General features: G+C 43.3%; 1 protein-coding gene and 1 long non-coding RNA gene across 6 annotated transcripts in view; both read right to left on the minus strand.

Annotated features, from left to right (window-relative positions):
- The window catches only part of LOC148139782 (uncharacterized), a 519,617-nt gene that overhangs the window by 239,662 nt on the left and 260,202 nt on the right, over nucleotides 1-19,753 (minus strand). The window lies entirely within an intron of this gene.
- Nucleotides 1-19,753, minus strand: part of nbl1 (NBL1, DAN family BMP antagonist) — a 51,729-nt gene that overhangs the window by 10,646 nt on the left and 21,330 nt on the right. The window contains exon 3 of one of the 5 annotated variants that reach the window (XM_087980470.1): nucleotides 357-457. The exons of 3 other annotated variants lie outside the window; for them this stretch is intronic. The gene's annotated coding sequence lies outside the window, so the exon portion shown is untranslated. Of the gene's footprint in view, nucleotides 1-356; nucleotides 458-19,210; nucleotides 19,346-19,753 lie in introns of those variants that run through there. One more of the 5 variants, XM_043675782.2, reaches the window with a different exon arrangement.

Raw genomic sequence — 19,753 nt, forward strand, 5'->3', positions numbered from 1 at the left:
CCACAGGTTTCACATAACAGACAGTGAGCATTGCCACAGGTTTCACAGAACAGACAGTGAGTATTGCCACAGGTTTCACATAATAGACAGTGAGTATTGCCATGGGTCACACAAAACACACTGTGAACATTGCCACAGATTTCACATAACACACTATGAGCATTGCTATTGATCTCACATAACACACAATGAGCATCACCATGGGTCTCACATCATATGCACTGAGCATCACCATGGGTCTCACATAATATAAGCATGGGTCTCATGTAAGTGTAAGTGAGCATTGCCATGAGTATGACACATTACACAATTCACCATCACAACCCATGTTAAAGGGAGAAGGGCACAGGACTCACCAATCCAGTTGATTAACTCCTTTCAGCAGGTTCCATAAGCAGCAATGGTATAAATAAGGAAGCTGCACCTTCCAGAAACTGCAGTGGGAAGCTGTTTCAGGCTATTTGCCCAGAACACAAGAATAAATCATGAAATTGAATAGTAATGCTTTACAAAAGATATGTGAACCATGGATAAACTTCCTTATTTAGACAGACAGTTATAAAATGCCACCTCCAATGCCAAATGCATAATGCAATATTATTCCCATGGAAATAACATAATAGATTTACAGATAGGGCTGTCCTGTCAGAATTGGCAGGGGGCTTAAAAGCTCAGCAATTAAATTTCATCACACAGAGAAACTTTATGTTTACTTAACTGGACTGGCACCGACAAAGGACCTTAACTCTCAAAGGCTGAACGTTGGCTCTCTACCAGTCACAGCTACATTCCTCATCAGCCAAATAGAGCAAAACAGCCTGGTGTTTATATAGCTTTCCAAAAAGGCCACAGTAATCAAAGTCAGAGCTTCAGTTGTGAAACCGTCAACAGACAAGTTATAATCTGCAATGGGTTGTTAAAACGTACAACATAGACTGTACCATCCCATGCAAAATGTCATAAAGCCCTAGAATTTATATTCCATGATATCTGTTTCCTTTTCAATAAACCAGCCCCTATACTCTCCTTAGAAACATCGTGTCTGCTACATATCAAATTCACCTATTTCCATCTTTGTGAGTTCTCTGCCAGAAGACAATCTGGCTCCGCACCATGTCTCCATCATGGGCAGAGTAAGGAGCCAGATCCCAAACTCACCCCAGCTGGAACACCGATCGAAATCTATGCCACTCACGCCAATCTGATCCACATCAGCCACCCAGCTGACTAATCCAACTAGTCCTCACAGAATCCAAGTTGCTGTGACAACCTACACTTTCATTGGCAAGTTGTAGTCTGGAACTATGGATATTGATGATAGAGTGTCCAAATTCTTCCCAGAACAGGGCTGACCAGGTATCTCTTCCACCTTTGCTGCCTTCATCAGTATAAGACAGTAACAAACGATACAAATTGAGTCACTAATACAAACGGCCTTCATCAGGAATGAAGGGCTTATGCCTGAAACATCGATTCTCCTACTCCTCAAATGCTGCCTGACCCACAGTTCTTTTGCAGCACCACACTCTCGGACTCTGATCTCCAGCATCTGCAGTCCTTGCTTTCTTCTCCCTAATACAAACACCAAATATTGCTGGAAATCTGAAATAAAAATAGAAAATGCTGGAAATACTCAGCTGACCAAGTCACATCTGCGAAAAGAGAAAAAAAAAATAATATTTCAATATCAAAGATTCTGATGGGAGGTCATTGATTTGAAATGTTAAGTGCGTTTTTCTCTCCTGTAACAGCAATGGGATGCTGGGCTATATTACACATACACCAATTTCGTAAATCCCAAGAACTGTGTTGAAGCCACAAAGCACTCTTGGGATCAGACACCCCAGTTGGTGTCTATGGTTCTAGTTGCTGAAACAATAACTCTGAGAAGCATTGCAATGATGTCAGAAGGATGAACTTGGCAGAATGATTTTATAAGGTACAGCTGTTCACTCTCAGAAGCTGTCATCTTGGAGGGGCCAGAATACAAGATGTTTAATGCAACAGAGAAAGCGAATACAGAGGCGTTCACATACATCAAACAATAGGACAAAATGAAACTGCATCAGGAGACAACCTGTGAATAAAGGCAAAAAGCTAGACCTACTTAAGAAGCATTTCAGTTCTATAATGAAGAGATGTTGTGCTTGTGTTAGAACATAGAACATAGAACAATACAGCGCAGTACAGGGCCTTTGGCCCTCGATGTTGTGTCGATCCAAGCTCACCTAACCTACACTAGCCCACTATCCTCCATATGCCTATCCAATGCCCGTTTAAATGCCCATAAAGAGAGAGAGTCCACCACTGCTACTGGCAGGGCATTCCATGAACTCACGACTCGCTGAGTAAAGAATCTACCCCTAACATCTGTCCTATACCTACCACCCCTTAATTTAAAGCTATGCCCCCTCGTAATAGCTGACTCCATACGTGGAAAAAGATTCTCATGGTCAACCCTATCTAAACCCCTAATCATCTTGTACACCTCTATCAAGTCACCCCTAAACCTTCTTTTCTCCAATGAAAACAGGCCCAAATGCCTCAGCCTTTCCTCATACGATCTTCCTACCATACCAGGCAACATCATGGTAAACCTCTCTGCACCCGTTCCAGTGCCTCCACATCCTTCCTATAGTATAGCGACCAAAACTGCACACAATACTCCAGATGTGGCCGCACCAGAGAAGTTATGGAAACTTGAGCTCAAATAGGTTTCTACTAATATTGTGATTTTACATGTACCAAGTACCACTCTCATCCAAAGAACAATGTTAATTTTTGAGCGTAAAAAAAGAAGCATTGAACTCCTGCCACTTAGATCAGTGTCCACCATTCAGCTTCACTGGCACATTAGGGTTGTAACATGCACAATATACTGAAGATGGTACAGCAGCCCATTAAGCGGATTTCAATGGACCCTCCCAGTTCAATAATTTCCATCATGAAGGATGGCATGGACAGCAAGATCATGGGAACATAATCCTGACCAAGCTCCTCAAATCACACACCATCCCAATTTGGACACCTATCTCCATCTCTCACCAGAATGTAACACTGGGAGCCCATCAGCATAAGGAGTGGAACAATTAAAGATGGGTAATACCTGCAGGATATCCATTAACCATTTTGCCTGTGAACAAAACATGAGTCTGATCAGTACAGACTGATCTTTTTCTCACTTGACATCTACTCAAACACAGGTCTCACTATATGGAAGGCTATCATGGAAACATCCTGTTGACTTCTTACTACCGAAAGCAAAAGCACTGATGCTAATTGCAGCACCATTACTGAGTCTCCATTTCAATCCCCAGCTAATGTAGTACATATCAAAATTCAAACATGGTCTCTTCAAATCTGTACCAATTCAGGTGGTATCTTTACCTGGCGATGTGGCCTCTCCATGAAGAACATAAATGCCAACATACTGAACCTGTCCAAAAAAAGTCTGGTTCTGTCTAATGGTACCTTACTCTGCCCATCAATACCCCACACAGTGAATGGTCTATAAACCATACAGAAACTGGGAACACTTCTGTTTAAAGCTTAAATTACTTGTTAATTGAAAGTTTACATACACGGTAAAGGCAGAATCAGGCCATTTGGAACTTCAGGGCCAAGTAAGCTGATGGCTGAAATTAGTGAAACTATCTCTGTCTCACTACAGACTGAAACTGGGCATCACAGTTTAGGAACGGTGTGATGACAGAGAAAAAGACATAGAAAAGATTTACTGGATGGTTCTGGGCATTACATGCTTCTTTACTTTGGTCAATTGTTGAAGCTGAGGCTGTTCTATCAAGGGAAGAGAATGTGCTCAAAATCATGTGGGGCCTGGACAGAATCAATAGGCAGATGCTGTTCCCTTGGCAGATGAGTCAAGAACCAAAGGATTCTGATTTAAGATATTTGGCAAAAGAACTAAATAGGACAGAAGGAAAAGCTTTCTTTCTCAGTGAGTGGTTAGGGTCTGGAATACATTGCCTGAGTTTTGTGGTCAAGGCAAATTCAATTGTAGCTTTCAAAAAGGAATTGGCTAATTATTAGCAGAGCAAAACTTTGCAAGGCTGTGGGGAAAAGGCAGGGAACAGTAGATAGACTGAGTAGGTTAATAGAGAGCCAATACAGACTTGATGGGATGAATGGCCATGGTGTGTACAATAACCATTCTATGGCTCTATAACTGAGTTATTTTATTCTGACAGATCCAGGCTAGTAGTTGATTGCTTTACATGGTTATTGCTCATTTAAAAATGCATTTCCTTTGATTATTTTGGCCTGTTTTGAAAGGTTATATAAACTCTGAGTTCTATTCAATCAACTTGATGGAGGCAGCAGATTTGGCTGCAAGACACAAATCTGAATTTTCCATTGTATGGCAACATTTTTCTTTCAGAAACATATGTTTTTTCCCACAAGGGAAATTCCTTTCTCAAAGTCTTAGTAGAAATTCTGCATTTGTGTGTGTATCTGTATGCCTGTATCTGTTTGTGTATCATGTATTGGTGTTTGTGTATATGTGTGTGTACATGTGTGTATGTATCTACGTGTGTGTCAGTGTTTTTCTGTATTTATCTGTGCGTCTATATCTATGTATATATCTGTTTGTATGTCTGAGTATCTGTGTGTCTATGTATCTGCACGTTTATCTGAGTGCATCTGTGTTTGTGTATCTGTGTATGTATATCAGCTTGTATATGTATCTGTATGTCTATGTCTGTCTGTATCTGCACATCTGCGCATGTATATCTGTGTGTGTGTGTGTGTGTGCGTGTAAATCGGTGTATGTGTGTGTGGTGTATAGCTCTGTATATGTATCTGTAGGTCTGTGTCTGTGTATAACTGTATATATCTGAGTGTTTAGCAGTAACATCCATCCTCCCTGGGACATACAAATCTGATAAAGAGCTTGACCATTCTAAATAAAGAACTGGGAAGAGGAAGGATGCTGTTTCTGCAATTTTTCAGCTCAACTGACACTAACACAGCAACAGTGAAACTTGACCTTTAACCAACATCTCAGGGACAAGACTTGCAAATGTCAGGGTTTTTGAATAAAGAACTACTTGAATATTTCCGCTCATTAAACGGCTTTAATGTTCATTCTAGTTTTATTTCCTGATCTCTCAAATACTGGCCAACATAATGCAATCAGAAGGTTTGATAAGCAGCAAGTAAGGTGCACCACATCCTCCATCAATACCGCTGTCTGAGCAGACACTGGATAAAAGGAGCTTGGGCTGAAATCTTCCTTTGCTTTTCTGTCCTCCTGATGACTCAGCAATATCTCAGATTGACAAAATCCAATACAGCCTATGTACAATCTGGCCTATTACGGATTCCATGATTGTTTCACTCCACCTCCAGACCTAATGTTCTCTATAAATACAGTACTTCCTAATTCCAAAGGAAAAACAAAAAAAAAGAGTATTCACATATCCTCAGAATCTTCTTCACAGGTGACCTGAAAAGCAGTCTTTACAGTTATAAAGATATTTGAGAGAATAGATGTGGAGATGTTTCCACTTGTTGGGAATTCCAAAACTAGGAGCCAAAGATAAATGATCATCACATATGAGTCCAAAAGGATTGAACAGAAACTTCTTGACTCAAACAATGGTGAGTGTTTTTCGTTCACTGTCAAATGAAAGTGAATAGCAAATAAACATTTAAGGATATAAAATAAAATTAGGAGTAGGTCATTCAGTAGCCTGGAGTGTAATTCAGTAAAGTCATGACTACCCTTTACCTCAGCTCCATCTTTCTACATTAACACCATATCCCCTGATGAGAAGATTGAAGGACAAACTGGATAAGTACAAGAGAAAGCAGAGAGATAGATGTGAGATGGTAAGAGGCCCATATGGAATATAAACACCATAGACCCATTGGGCTGAATAGTCTGTATCTGTGCTGTAAATTTAATGAGTATTCTGCACTGCTGGTCTTATACAAACATTTCCAAACCCACAAAAAGAAATGGAGCTACTAATGTTTTTGGTATGGATTATACACTTTTCACATTCCCAGATTTGTCCCAGATGTCTCCCATTTTTTTATAACCAGTCGCATTTGTCCTTTTTTTTTGTAGATTCATTGTATGCCTTGAAATACTGGGTCATCTTAGCTTGGCAGGTATAATATCACAGAGGAGCACCCATTCCATATCTGCATCTACACTCAATGCACTCCCTTCTATGTTCACCTAAGGTCTAGTTAGAAAAGACCTTGCACACAATCCTTCAAAAGACAGCATGTTGCAATGTGTCATTTAAGTATCTTTGGACTGGTTCTTTAAAAGAGCTAATTTCCTCATTATTTCCTACTCCACAAACAATGAGAGAGCTCTGTACAAATACCACTTCACCAAGGTTAACATGTATTACATGTCCTTGAGGGAAGGAAATCTGTCATCTTTACCCGTGCTGTTGTATGTGTGACTCCAGGCTCACAGTGATTGTGACTGAGCCTTAACTGTCCTCTGAAATGGCTTAGAGAACTCATCCATTCAAGGGGACATAGGGATGGGCAACAAAAAGCTGTGATAGAGAGAGAGAGAGAGAGAGAGAGAGAGAGACTTTGCGCAATTTCTATCCCATAGAAAGAGAACATGTTTGAATTAAAATGAAGGTGGTGAATTTACCATCTCATTCTGGTTGTGCCATCATTTTTTCTGCGGTCACCTAGGGGGGGCAGCGGAGGAGCATTTTGTGAGCGCTTCACTAATCTGCGTAAACAGGACCCTGAGGCCACTTTCACCACTGATGAGGCAAAGCACCCATTATGGACAATTTAATGAACAAAACCTGACAATGGAACAGGAGCCTAAAAAAAGCATTAAAGTTTGAGACCGGGTGGAGGGCTACACCTCTAAAATGAACCATATTGACCACTGGAAGTGCAGGTCCTCTTTCTCCATGTTCACTCCCCCTCCCACCTGTCCTTTTCCAGGATTGTGTTTGGACTGCCCAATATTTTACTGCAATGTCAGACTGCATCATGCCACCATCCAGATACAGATGTTGCTGATTATGCATTAATGAGACTCAGACCTTGGACTGAGTCGGGTTTTTGCTGGCACTATCATGCAGTCGTGCACTGGCAGTCAACCACCTAATGATTAAAATCCACAGCATTAGGTCTCAACAATGGCAATTCAAATGCGCAACGGGAATTCTTTCCAAGCATGTTAAGTCATTCAGTGGCAGTATTGACAAAAGTGCCATTCTGCAGCAGGGGAACAGCCACTTTTGTCAGCCCATTCACCCAACGACTTCAATTTGGAGCAACAATTCAAAAGTAATCTGGTACATGTAACCAAATCAGCTGGCTGGGAGTTCTGAAGTAGAGTTGAAGTATGGATCATGAATGGATTTACTGGTGGGGCAGACTCAAGAATGGCCTTGTTCTTCTCCTATGATTTGGGAAATAAAGCATTATTTCAAAAACCCAACAAATTACATTGGGAAATAATAAACAGGAGCTGATCCGCATCCTGCAGATTCAGTCACCCACAGGTCTAACTCCTCAGCTTACTTAGTAAACTTCAGTTGCTCCTGGGCTTCAAATAGTTCACCCAACAGAGAACCCAGTCCCTTTGAAGCCTCCTTGTGTTGCAGTCAAAGTATTTACTGTCTTCTACGTATTTTGCCATGTCGCAATATTGAGGAATCCTTCTTTTCCCTTCATTGTCCCTCCCTCATGCAGTTCACAGACTCTGTAAATTCAAGCTAGGAGTCAGCTAACACTGCTTCCTGAATATGCTTGACCTCACTCATTTTCAATCTTGACAAACGTCCTGCACTACAAATTTTAACCTTTTACCCAGTTTCACTAATGATGAGTATTGGATCCAGTTTCTAATAACATTGGAACAGAATTTAAATCATGCAGTGCATCATAGGAAAATGTCACCAATTTATTTACTCAGTTACTTGGGACTGAGATTGCCTCTCAGACAACCCATAAAGTAAATCATTAATGTTTTAGCAGGAATCCTATTCTATCAATTTATACTGAAGGGCGAGAAACTGGCGATGTGACTGCCCCCTTGGTCAGGACACGGGGCATGGGCTGAAGCACAGAATGGAGCAAAGAGTAAAGATGAAGTACATTGTGAGGATTGGGAAATCCCTTTTGGAGATTGGCTATAGGATCACAGTCATGATTTGAGATTCCATCAATCAGAGGTTATGCAAATCTTGTCACAAGGAATGAAGGGTTTTGTGAATCATCATAGCAAACTTTTATTTACTGAAGACAAAGAGTATTCATAGAAAAAACTTAGCTTCAAAAAAGCATGAGTAGTTTCCCCAAACTACTAGACTTTTAATAAAAAGCCAAGCTCTGTCACAATACTCTGTTGTCTGCCAGTTGCTGAGTACTGAAACGCTAAGACATGCATGTACAAACATCTCATCCAAACTCCAAACTGCAATCGCCCCCTTTCTCGTGCACCACCACTCCCCATACGACAGCACGAGATTGAGATTCACAGCACATTCAAACATCAGAGGCAGGTGGTCAAATTATTCCAATCCATTTGGAAGATCTTACTGGACATCTATTATAAACTGGGAGCTTCAATGGACATGAAAATGTACATCTTTGAGTTTGGAAAATGGTTGGAAAGACACAAAAGAGAAGAAAATCAAAAAGCACATTGAAAAAAAGGATATTAAAAATGTTGTTTCTGGGCATTCTGATTTGCTGTGCAATATGGGTCCAGTGATGTGTATGAGCAATAATTAAGACACTTAGAATGATCAATACTGAGAGTGAGACAGTAAAGACGGATAGTGCTGAGTGTGACATAGTACAGACCGTTTGTAGGTGCCGAAAATGGCAGAGTATGACACAATGCAAACAGAGGTTGGTGGGGTGGAAGGTAAGGCCCGGGGGCTAAGGTTCTGTCCTTGTTGTGGTTGGAGGGGTGGGGTACAAGGGTGTAGGTGCTATGGAGGGTGGCGGGGTGGAAAGTCATCATCTGCCATTTCTGCCACCAATAAACAGACCCCACCACCAGAGATATACGTCCCTCCCCACCCTTATCTGCGACTCTCTTGTCAGGTCCATGCCCCACCGTCCCCTCCGGGGACCTTCCCCTGTCACTGCAGGAATTGCAAAACCTGCGCCCACATCTCCCCTCTCACCTCCATCCAACGCCCCAAAGGAGCCTTCCACAACCCATCAAAATTTCACCTGCACTTCCACACATCACCTACTGTATCCGTTGCTCCTAATGCGGTCTCCTCTATATTGGGGAGACAGGACGCTTACTTGCACAGCGCTTCAAAGAACATCTCCAGGACACCCGCATCAATCAACCCCACTGTCCCGTGGCCGAAGACTTCAACTCCCCCTCCCACTCTGCCAAGGACATACAGGTCCTGGGCCTCCTTCAACACCACACCCAAACCACACGATGCGTGGAGGAAGAACACCTCTTCCGCTTTGGAACACTCCAACCAAATGGCATCAATGTGGATTTCACCAGTTTCCTCACTTCCCCTCCACTGAGTTTATCCCAAATCCAACTTTCAAACTTGGCAACACCCCCCATGACCTGTCCATCTTCCTTCCCATCTAACTGCTCCACCTTCCTCTCCGACCTACCAACATTACCCCCACGTCTATCTACTTATCGCACTCTAATCCCCACACCTACCCATTTCTCTGTCCATCCCCTCAGCTCACAAGTCTCATTCCTGATGAAGGGCTCTTGCCTGAAAAGTTGATTCTCCTACTTCTCGGATACAGCCTGACCTACTGTGCTTTTCCAGCAATACGCTCTCGACTCTGATCTGCAGTGTTCACTTTCTCCTAAGAATGAGACGGTACGGACTGATCAATACTGAGAGTGAGACAGTAGAGACTGATCAATACTGAGGGTGAGACAGTACAGACTAATCAATACGGAGTGAGACAGTACGGACTGATCAATACTGAGGGTGAGACAGTACAGACTGATCAATACTGAGGGTGAGACAGTACAGACTGATCAATACTGAGGGTGGGACAGTACAAACTGATCAATACTGACAGTGAGACAGTACCAACTGATCTATACTGACGATGAGACAGGAGAGACTGATCAATACTGAGGGTGAGACAGTATGGACTGATCAATACTGAGAGTGAGACAGTATAGATTGATCAATACTGAGGGTGAGACAGTAGAGACTGATCGATACTGACGGTGAGACAGTATGGACTGATCAATACTGAGAGTGAGACAGTATAGATTGATCAATACTGAGGGTGAGACAGTAGAGACTGATCAATACTGAGAGTGAGACAGTACAGAGTGATCAATACTGAGGGTGAGTCAGTACAGACTGATCAATACTGACAGTGAGACAGTACCGACTGATCTACACTGACGGTGAGACAGTATGGACTGATCAATACTGAGTGAGATGGTACAGACTGATCAATACTGAGGATGAGACAGTAGAAAATTATCAATACTGACGGTGAGACAGCACAGACTGATCAACACGGACAGTGAGACAGTATGGACTGATCAATACTGAGGATGAGACAGTAGAAAATTATCAATACTGAGGGTGAAACAGTAGAGACTGATCAATACTGAGTGAGACAGTAGAGAGTGATCAATACTGAGGGTGAGACAGTACAGACTGATCAATACTGAGGGTTAGATAGTATGGACTGATCAATACTGAGGGTGAGACAGAAGGGACTGATCAATACTGAGGGTGAGACAGTATGGACAGATCAATACTGAGTGAGGTAGTACAGACAGATCAATACTGAGGATGAGATAGTAGAAAATTATCAATACTGAGGGTGAAACAGTAGAGACTGATCAATACTGAGTGAGACAGTAGAGAGTGATCAATACTGAGGGTGAGACAGTATGGACTGATCAATACTGAGGGTGAGGCCGCACAGACTGATCAATACTGAGGGTGAGGCAGTACGGACTGATCAATACTGAGGGTGAGATAGTAGGGACTGATCAATACTGAGGGTGAGATAGTAGAGACTGATCAATACTGAGGGTGAGGCAGCACAGACTGATCAATACTGAGGGTGGGACAATATGGACTGATCAATACTGAGTGAGATGGTACAGACTGATCAATACTGAGGGTGAGACAGTACAGACCGATCAACACTGACGATGAGACAGTATGGACTGATCAATACTGAGGGTGAGACAGTAGGGACTGATCAATACTGAGGGTGAGGCAGTATGGACTGATCAATACTGAGGGTGAGACAGTAGGGACTGATCAATACTGAGGGTGAGACAGTAGGGACTGATCAATACTGAGAGTGAGACAGTCCAGACTGATCAATATTGAGGGTGAGACAGTACAGACTGATCAATATTGAGGGTGGGACAATATGGACTGATCAATACTGAGTGAGATGGTACTAACTGATCAATACTGAGGATGAGACAGTAGAAAATGATCAATACTGAGGGGAGTACTGAAGAAGGGCTTATGCCCGAAACGTTGATTCTCCTTCTCCTTTGATGCTGCCTGACCTGCTGCCCTTTTCCAGCAACACATTTTAAGCTCTGATCTCCAGCATCTGCTGTCCTCACTTTCTCCTAGGTGAGACAGAACTGACTGATCAATACTGAGGGTGAGACAGTAGAGAATGATCAATACTGAAGGTGAGGCAGTGCAGAGTGAACAATACTGAGGGTGAGACAGTACAGACTGATCAATACTGAGGGTGAGGCAGTATGGACTGATCAATACTGAGGGTGAGGCCGCACAGACTGATCAATACTGAGGGTGAGGCAGTACGGACTGAACAATACTGAGGGTGAGACAGTACAGACTGATCAATACTGAGGGTGAGGCAGTATGGACTGATCAATACTGAGGGTGAGGCCGCACAGACTGATCAATACTGAGGGTGAGATAGTAGAGACTGATCAATACTGAGGGTGAGGCAGCACAGACTGATCAATACTGAGGGTGGGACAATATGGACTGATCAACACTGAGTGAGATGGTACAGACTGATCAATACTGAGGGTGAGACAGTACAGACCGATCAACACTGACGATGAGACAGTATGGACTGATCAATACTGAGGGTGAGACAGTAGGGACTGATCAATACTGAGGGTGAGGCAGTATGGACTGATCAATACTGAGGGTGAGACAGTAGGGACTGATCAATACTGAGGGTGAGACAGTAGGGACTGATCAATACTGAGAGTGAGACAGTCCAGACTGATCAATATTGAGGGTGAGACAGTACAGACTGATCAATATTGAGGGTGGGACAATATGGACTGATCAATACTGAGTGAGATGGTACTAACTGATCAATACTGAGGATGAGACAGTAGAAAATGATCAATACTGAGGGGAGTACTGAAGAAGGGCTTATGCCCGAAACGTTGATTCTCCTTCTCCTTTGATGCTGCCTGACCTGCTGCGCTTTTCCAGCAACACATTTTTAAGCTCTGATCTCCAGCATCTGCTGTCCTCACTTTCTCCTAGGTGAGACAGAACTGACTGATCAATACTGAGGGTGAGACAGTACAAACTGATCAATACTGAAGGTGAGGCAGTGCAGAGTGAACAATACTGAGGGTGAGACAGTACAGACTGATCAATACTGAGGGTGAGGCAGTATGGACTGATCAATACTGAGTGAGGCAGTACAGACTGATCAATACTGAGGGTGGGACAGTACAGACTGATCAATACTGAGGGTGAGACAGTACAGACTGATCAATACTGAGGGTGGGACAGTACAAACTGATCAATACTGACAGTGAGACAGTACCAACTGATCTATACTGACGATGAGACAGGAGAGACTGATCAATACTGAGGGTGAGACAGTATGGACTGATCAATACTGAGAGTGAGACAGTATAGATTGATCAATACTGAGGGTGAGACAGTAGAGACTGATCGATACTGACGGTGAGACAGTATGGACTGATCAATACTGAGAGTGAGACAGTATAGATTGATCAATACTGAGGGTGAGACAGTACAGACTGATCAATACTGAGGGTGAGACAGTACAGAGTGATCAATACTGAGGGTGAGTCAGTACAGACTGATCAATACTGACAGTGAGACAGTACCGACTGATCTACACTGACGGTGAGACAGTATGGACTGATCAATACTGAGTGAGATGGTACAGACTGATCAATACTGAGGATGAGACAGTAGAAAATTATCAATACTGACGGTGAGACAGCACAGACTGATCAACACGGACAGTGAGACAGTATGGACTGATCAATACTGAGGATGAGACAGTAGAAAATTATCAATACTGAGGGTGAAACAGTAGAGACTGATCAATACTGAGTGAGACAGTAGAGAGTGATCAATACTGAGGGTGAGACAGTACAGACTGATCAATACTGAGGGTTAGATAGTATGGACTGATCAATACTGAGGGTGAGACAGAAGGGACTGATCAATACTGAGGGTGAGACAGTATGGACAGATCAATACTGAGTGAGGTAGTACAGACAGATCAATACTGAGGATGAGATAGTAGAAAATTATCAATACTGAGGGTGAAACAGTAGAGACTGATCAATACTGAGTGAGACAGTAGAGAGTGATCAATACTGAGGGTGAGACAGTATGGACTGATCAATACTGAGGGTGAGGCCGCACAGACTGATCAATACTGAGGGTGAGGCAGTACGGACTGATCAATACTGAGGGTGAGATAGTAGGGACTGATCAATACTGAGGGTGAGATAGTAGAGACTGATCAATACTGAGGGTGAGGCAGCACAGACTGATCAATACTGAGGGTGGGACAATATGGACTGATCAATACTGAGTGAGATGGTACAGACTGATCAATACTGAGGGTGAGACAGTACAGACCGATCAACACTGACGATGAGACAGTATGGACTGATCAATACTGAGGGTGAGACAGTAGGGACTGATCAATACTGAGGGTGAGGCAGTATGGACTGATCAATACTGAGGGTGAGACAGTAGGGACTGATCAATACTGAGGGTGAGACAGTAGGGACTGATCAATACTGAGAGTGAGACAGTCCAGACTGATCAATATTGAGGGTGAGACAGTACAGACTGATCAATATTGAGGGTGGGACAATATGGACTGATCAATACTGAGTGAGATGGTACTAACTGATCAATACTGAGGATGAGACAGTAGAAAATGATCAATACTGAGGGGAGTACTGAAGAAGGGCTTATGCCCGAAACGTTGATTCTCCTTCTCCTTTGATGCTGCCTGACCTGCTGCGCTTTTCCAGCAACACATTTTTAAGCTCTGATCTCCAGCATCTGCTGTCCTCACTTTCTCCTAGGTGAGACAGAACTGACTGATCAATACTGAGGGTGAGACAGTAGAGAATGATCAATACTGAAGGTGAGGCAGTGCAGAGTGAACAATACTGAGGGTGAGACAGTACAGACTGATCAATACTGAGGGTGAGGCAGTATGGACTAATCAATACTGAGTGAGGCAGTACAGACTGATCAATACTGAGGGTGGGACAGTACAGACTGATCAATACTGAGAGTGAGACAGTACAGACTGATCAATACTGAGAGTGAGACAGTACAGACTGATCAATACTGAGGGTGAGACAGTACAGAGTGATCAATACTGAGGGTGAGGCAGTATGGACTGACCAATACTGAGTGAGGTGGTACAGACTGATCAATACTGAGGATGAGAAAGTACAAAATTATCAATACTGAGTGAGACAGTAGAGAGTGATCAATACTGAGGGTGAGACAGTACAGACTGATCAATACTGAGTGAGACAGTACAGAGTGATCAATACTGAGGGTGAGACAGTATGGACTGATCAATACTGAGGGTGAGACAGTAGAGATTGATCAATACTGAGGGTGAGGCAGCACAGACTGATCAATACTGAGTGAGGTGGTACAGACTGATCAATACTGAGGGTGAGACAGTAGAAAATGATCAATACTGAGGGGAGTACTGAAGAAGGGCTTATGCCCGAAACGTTGATTCTCCTTCTCCTTTGATGCTGCCTGACCTGCTGCGCTTTTCCAGCAACACATTTTTAAGCTCCGATCTCCAGCATCTGCTGTCCTCACTTTCTCCTAGGTGAGACAGAACTGACTGATCAATACTGAGGGTGAGACAGTAGAGAATGATCAATACTGAAGGTGAGGCAGTGCAGAGTGATCAATACTGAGGGTGAGACAGTACAGACTGATCAATACTGAGGGTGAGACAGAATTGACTAATCAATACTGAGGGTGAGACAGTATGGACTGATCAATACTGAGGGTGAGACAGTACAGAGTGATCAATACTGAGGGTGAGACAGTACGGACTGATCAATACTGAGGGTGAGACAGTACAGACTGATCAATACTGAGGGTGAGACAGTACGGACTGATCAATACTGAGGGTGAGACAGTACAGACTGATCAATACTGAGTGAGACCGAACTGACTGATCAATACTGAGGGTGAGACAGTACAGAGTGATCAATACTGAGGGTGAGACAGTACAGACTGATCAATACTGAGGGTGAGACAGTACAGAGTGATCAATACTGAGGGTGAGGCAGTACAGACTGATCAATACTGAGAGTGAGACAGTACAGACTGATCAATACTGAGAGTGAGACAGTACAGACTGATCAATACTGAGAGTGAGACAGTACAGACTGATCAATACTGAGAGTGAGACAGTACAGACTGATCAATACTGAGGGTGAGACAGTACAGACTGATCAATACTGAGGGTGAGACAGTACAGACTGATCAATACTGAGAGTGAGACAGTACAGACTGATCAATACTGAGGGTGAGACAGTACAGACTGATCAATACTGAGAGTGAGACAGTACAGACTGATCAATACTGAGGGTGAGACAGTACAGACTGATCAATACTGAGGGTGAGACAGTACAGACTGATCAATACTGAGGGTGAGACAGTACAGACTGATCAATACTGAGGGTGGGACAGTACAGACTGATCAATACTGAGGGTGAGACAGTACAGACTGATCAATACTGATGGTGAGACAGTACAGACTGATCAATACTGAGGATGAGACAGTACAAACTGATCAATACTGAGGGTGAGGCAGTATGGACTGATCAATACTGAGGATGAGACAGTACAAACAGATCAATACTGAGGGTGAGGCAGTACAGACTGATCAATACTGAGGATGAGACAGTACAAACTGATCAATACTGAGGATGAGACAGTACAAACTGATCAATACTGAGGGTGAGGCAGTATGGACTGATCAATACTGAGGATGAGACAGTACAAACTGATCAATACTGAGGGTGAGGCAGTACAGACTGATCAATACTGAGGATGAGACAGTACAAACTGATCAATACTGAGGGTGAGGCAGTACAGACTGACCAATACTGAGGGTGAGACAGTACAGACTGATCAATACTGAGGGTGAGACAGTACAAACTGATCAATACTGAGGGTGAGACAGTACAGACTGATCAATACTGAGAGTGAGACAGTACAGACTGACCAATCATGAGTGAGACAGTACAGACTGACCAATCATGAGAGTGAGACAGTACAGACTGATCAATGCTGAGAGTGAGACAGTACAGACTGATCAATCATGAGAGTGAGACAGTACAGACTGACCAATCATGAGAGTGAGGCAGTACAGACTGACCAATACTGAGGGTGAGGCAGTACAGACTGATCAATACTGAGAGTGAGACAGTACAGACTGATCAATACTGAGGGTGAGACAGTACAGACTAATCAATACTGAGAGTGAGACAGTACAGACTGACCAATCATGAGAGTGAGACAGTACAGACTGACCAATCATGAGAGTGAGACAGTACAGACTGACCAATACTGAGGGTGAGACAGTACAGACTGATCAATGCTGAGGGTGAGGCAGTACAGACTGATCAATACTGAGGGTGAGACAGTACGGACTGATCAATACTGAGTGAGACCGAACTGACTGATCAATACTGAGGGTGAGACAGTACAGAGTGATCAATACTGAGAGTGAGACAGTACAGACTGATCAATACTGAGGGTGAGACAGAATTGACTAATCAATACTGAGGGTGAGACAGTATGGACTGATCAATACTGAGGGTGAGACAGTACAGAGTGATCAATACTGAGGGTGAGACAGTACGGACTGATCAATACTGAGGGTGAGACAGTACAGACTGATCAATACTGAGGGTGAGACAGTACGGACTGATCAATACTGAGGGTGAGACAGTACAGACTGATCAATACTGAGTGAGACCGAACTGACTGATCAATACTGAGGGTGAGACAGTACAGAGTGATCAATACTGAGGGTGAGACAGTACAGACTGATCAATACTGAGGGTGAGACAGTACAGAGTGATCAATACTGAGGGTGAGGCAGTACAGACTGATCAATACTGAGAGTGAGACAGTACAGACTGATCAATACTGAGAGTGAGACAGTACAGACTGATCAATACTGAGAGTGAGACAGTACAGACTGATCAATACTGAGAGTGAGACAGTACAGACTGATCAATACTGAGGGTGAGACAGTACAGACTGATCAATACTGAGGGTGAGACAGTACAGACTGATCAATACTGAGAGTGAGACAGTACAGACTGATCAATACTGAGGGTGAGACAGTACAGACTGATCAATACTGAGAGTGAGACAGTACAGACTGATCAATACTGAGGGTGAGACAGTACAGACTGATCAATACTGAGGGTGAGACAGTACAGACTGATCAATACTGAGGGTGAGACAGTACAGACTGATCAATACTGAGGGTGGGACAGTACAGACTGATCAATACTGAGGGTGAGACAGTACAGACTGATCAATACTGAGGGTGAGACAGTACAGACTGATCAATACTGAGGATGAGACAGTACAAACTGATCAATACTGAGGGTGAGGCAGTATGGACTGATCAATACTGAGGATGAGACAGTACAAACAGATCAATACTGAGGGTGAGGCAGTACAGACTGATCAATACTGAGGATGAGACAGTACAAACTGATCAATACTGAGGATGAGACAGTACAAACTGATCAGTACTGAGGGTGAGGCAGTATGGACTGATCAATACTGAGGATGAGACAGTACAAACTGATCAATACTGAGGGTGAGGCAGTACAGACTGATCAATACTGAGGATGAGACAGTACAAACTGATCAATACTGAGGGTGAGGCAGTACAGACTGACCAATACTGAGGGTGAGACAGTACAGACTGATCAATACTGAGGGTGAGACAGTACAAACTGATCAATACTGAGGGTGAGACAGTACAGACTGATCAATACTGAGAGTGAGACAGTACAGACTGACCAATCATGAGTGAGACAGTACAGACTGACCAATCATGAGAGTGAGACAGTACAGACTGATCAATGCTGAGAGTGAGACAGTACAGACTGATCAATCATGAGAGTGAGACAGTACAGACTGACCAATCATGAGAGTGAGGCAGTACAGACTGACCAATACTGAGGGTGAGGCAGTACAGACTGATCAATACTGAGAGTGAGACAGTACAGACTGATCAATACTGAGGGTGAGACAGTACAGACTAATCAATACTGAGAGTGAGACAGTACAGACTGACCAATCATGAGAGTGAGACAGTACAGACTGACCAATCATGAGAGTGAGACAGTACAGACTGACCAATACTGAGGGTGAGACAGTACAGACTGATCAATGCTGAGGGTGAGGCAGTACAGACTGATCAATACTGAGGGTGAGACAGTACGGACTGATCAATACTGAGTGAGACCGAACTGACTGATCAATACTGAGGGTGAGACAGTACAGAGTGATCAATACTGAGAGTGAGACAGTACAGACTGATCAATACTGAGGGTGAGACAGTACAGACTGATCAATACTGAGGGTGAGACAGTACAGACTGATCAATACTGAGGGTGAGGTAGTATAGACTGATCAATACTGAGTGTGAGACAGTACACACTGATCAATACTGAGTGTGAGACAGTACAGAGCTAACACTTTAGGCCAAACTCCAAGTGGAGATGGGAAAGGCCAAGCCTCAGTGTCCGGTTATCGCATTGAAATTTACCAAAAATCCAAACTAAAGCGAAGTTGAATACTTCCATATTGTAAATTAAAGGAAACTGCCTTTGATTATTTGAAATAAGCAATCTTGCAGTATCTTGTTGAGACATGTTGAAATAACTGACTTGAAAACACGTTGTACGAGCCAAATCCAGGATGACTGTGGGCCAATAATTATTCATGTCCTGGACTTGCACTGATTGAGGTTAAAAGAGTCAAACTTTCCAAACAATCTTCATGTTCGTTGCGGCTTCAGAAAAGGAAGGCATTTCCAGACAGCAGTGTGTCCACTCAGATAAATTCCTATATTTGGGAAGATTGCAGTGCGTGGAGAGCCATGAGAAATATTCAGCGTCTCCAGTGTCCCCGTTGTCTCATGTTACCGATTCCGAACCTGGCGCAGCAATTCTTGCTGAGGGCTGCTTGCTATTTGCAGCATTGTGCTGTCCGACTCCATGTGAACGGACCCCGTCTCATGACCCGAGGCAGTCTGCTGTTCAATTAGTTCCTTAATGCCCGAGTCTCCGAGTGCTGCCTGACCCCAGAACTCTGGTTAAATCAATGTTTTGAAAACAGGTATTAGACGAACACAACACCAGCTCCAAGCCCAGAACTGGGTTATAGCAGCGGAACAATATCAGACGGTGTAATTAGAGCCATTTACCAGT

This window comes from Chiloscyllium plagiosum, unplaced genomic scaffold, assembly GCF_037043375.1.
Source record: "Chiloscyllium plagiosum isolate Xiang-an unplaced genomic scaffold, Cpla_swu_hap1 HiC_scaffold_37, whole genome shotgun sequence".
Classification (NCBI taxonomy): Eukaryota; Metazoa; Chordata; class Chondrichthyes; order Orectolobiformes; family Hemiscylliidae; genus Chiloscyllium; species Chiloscyllium plagiosum.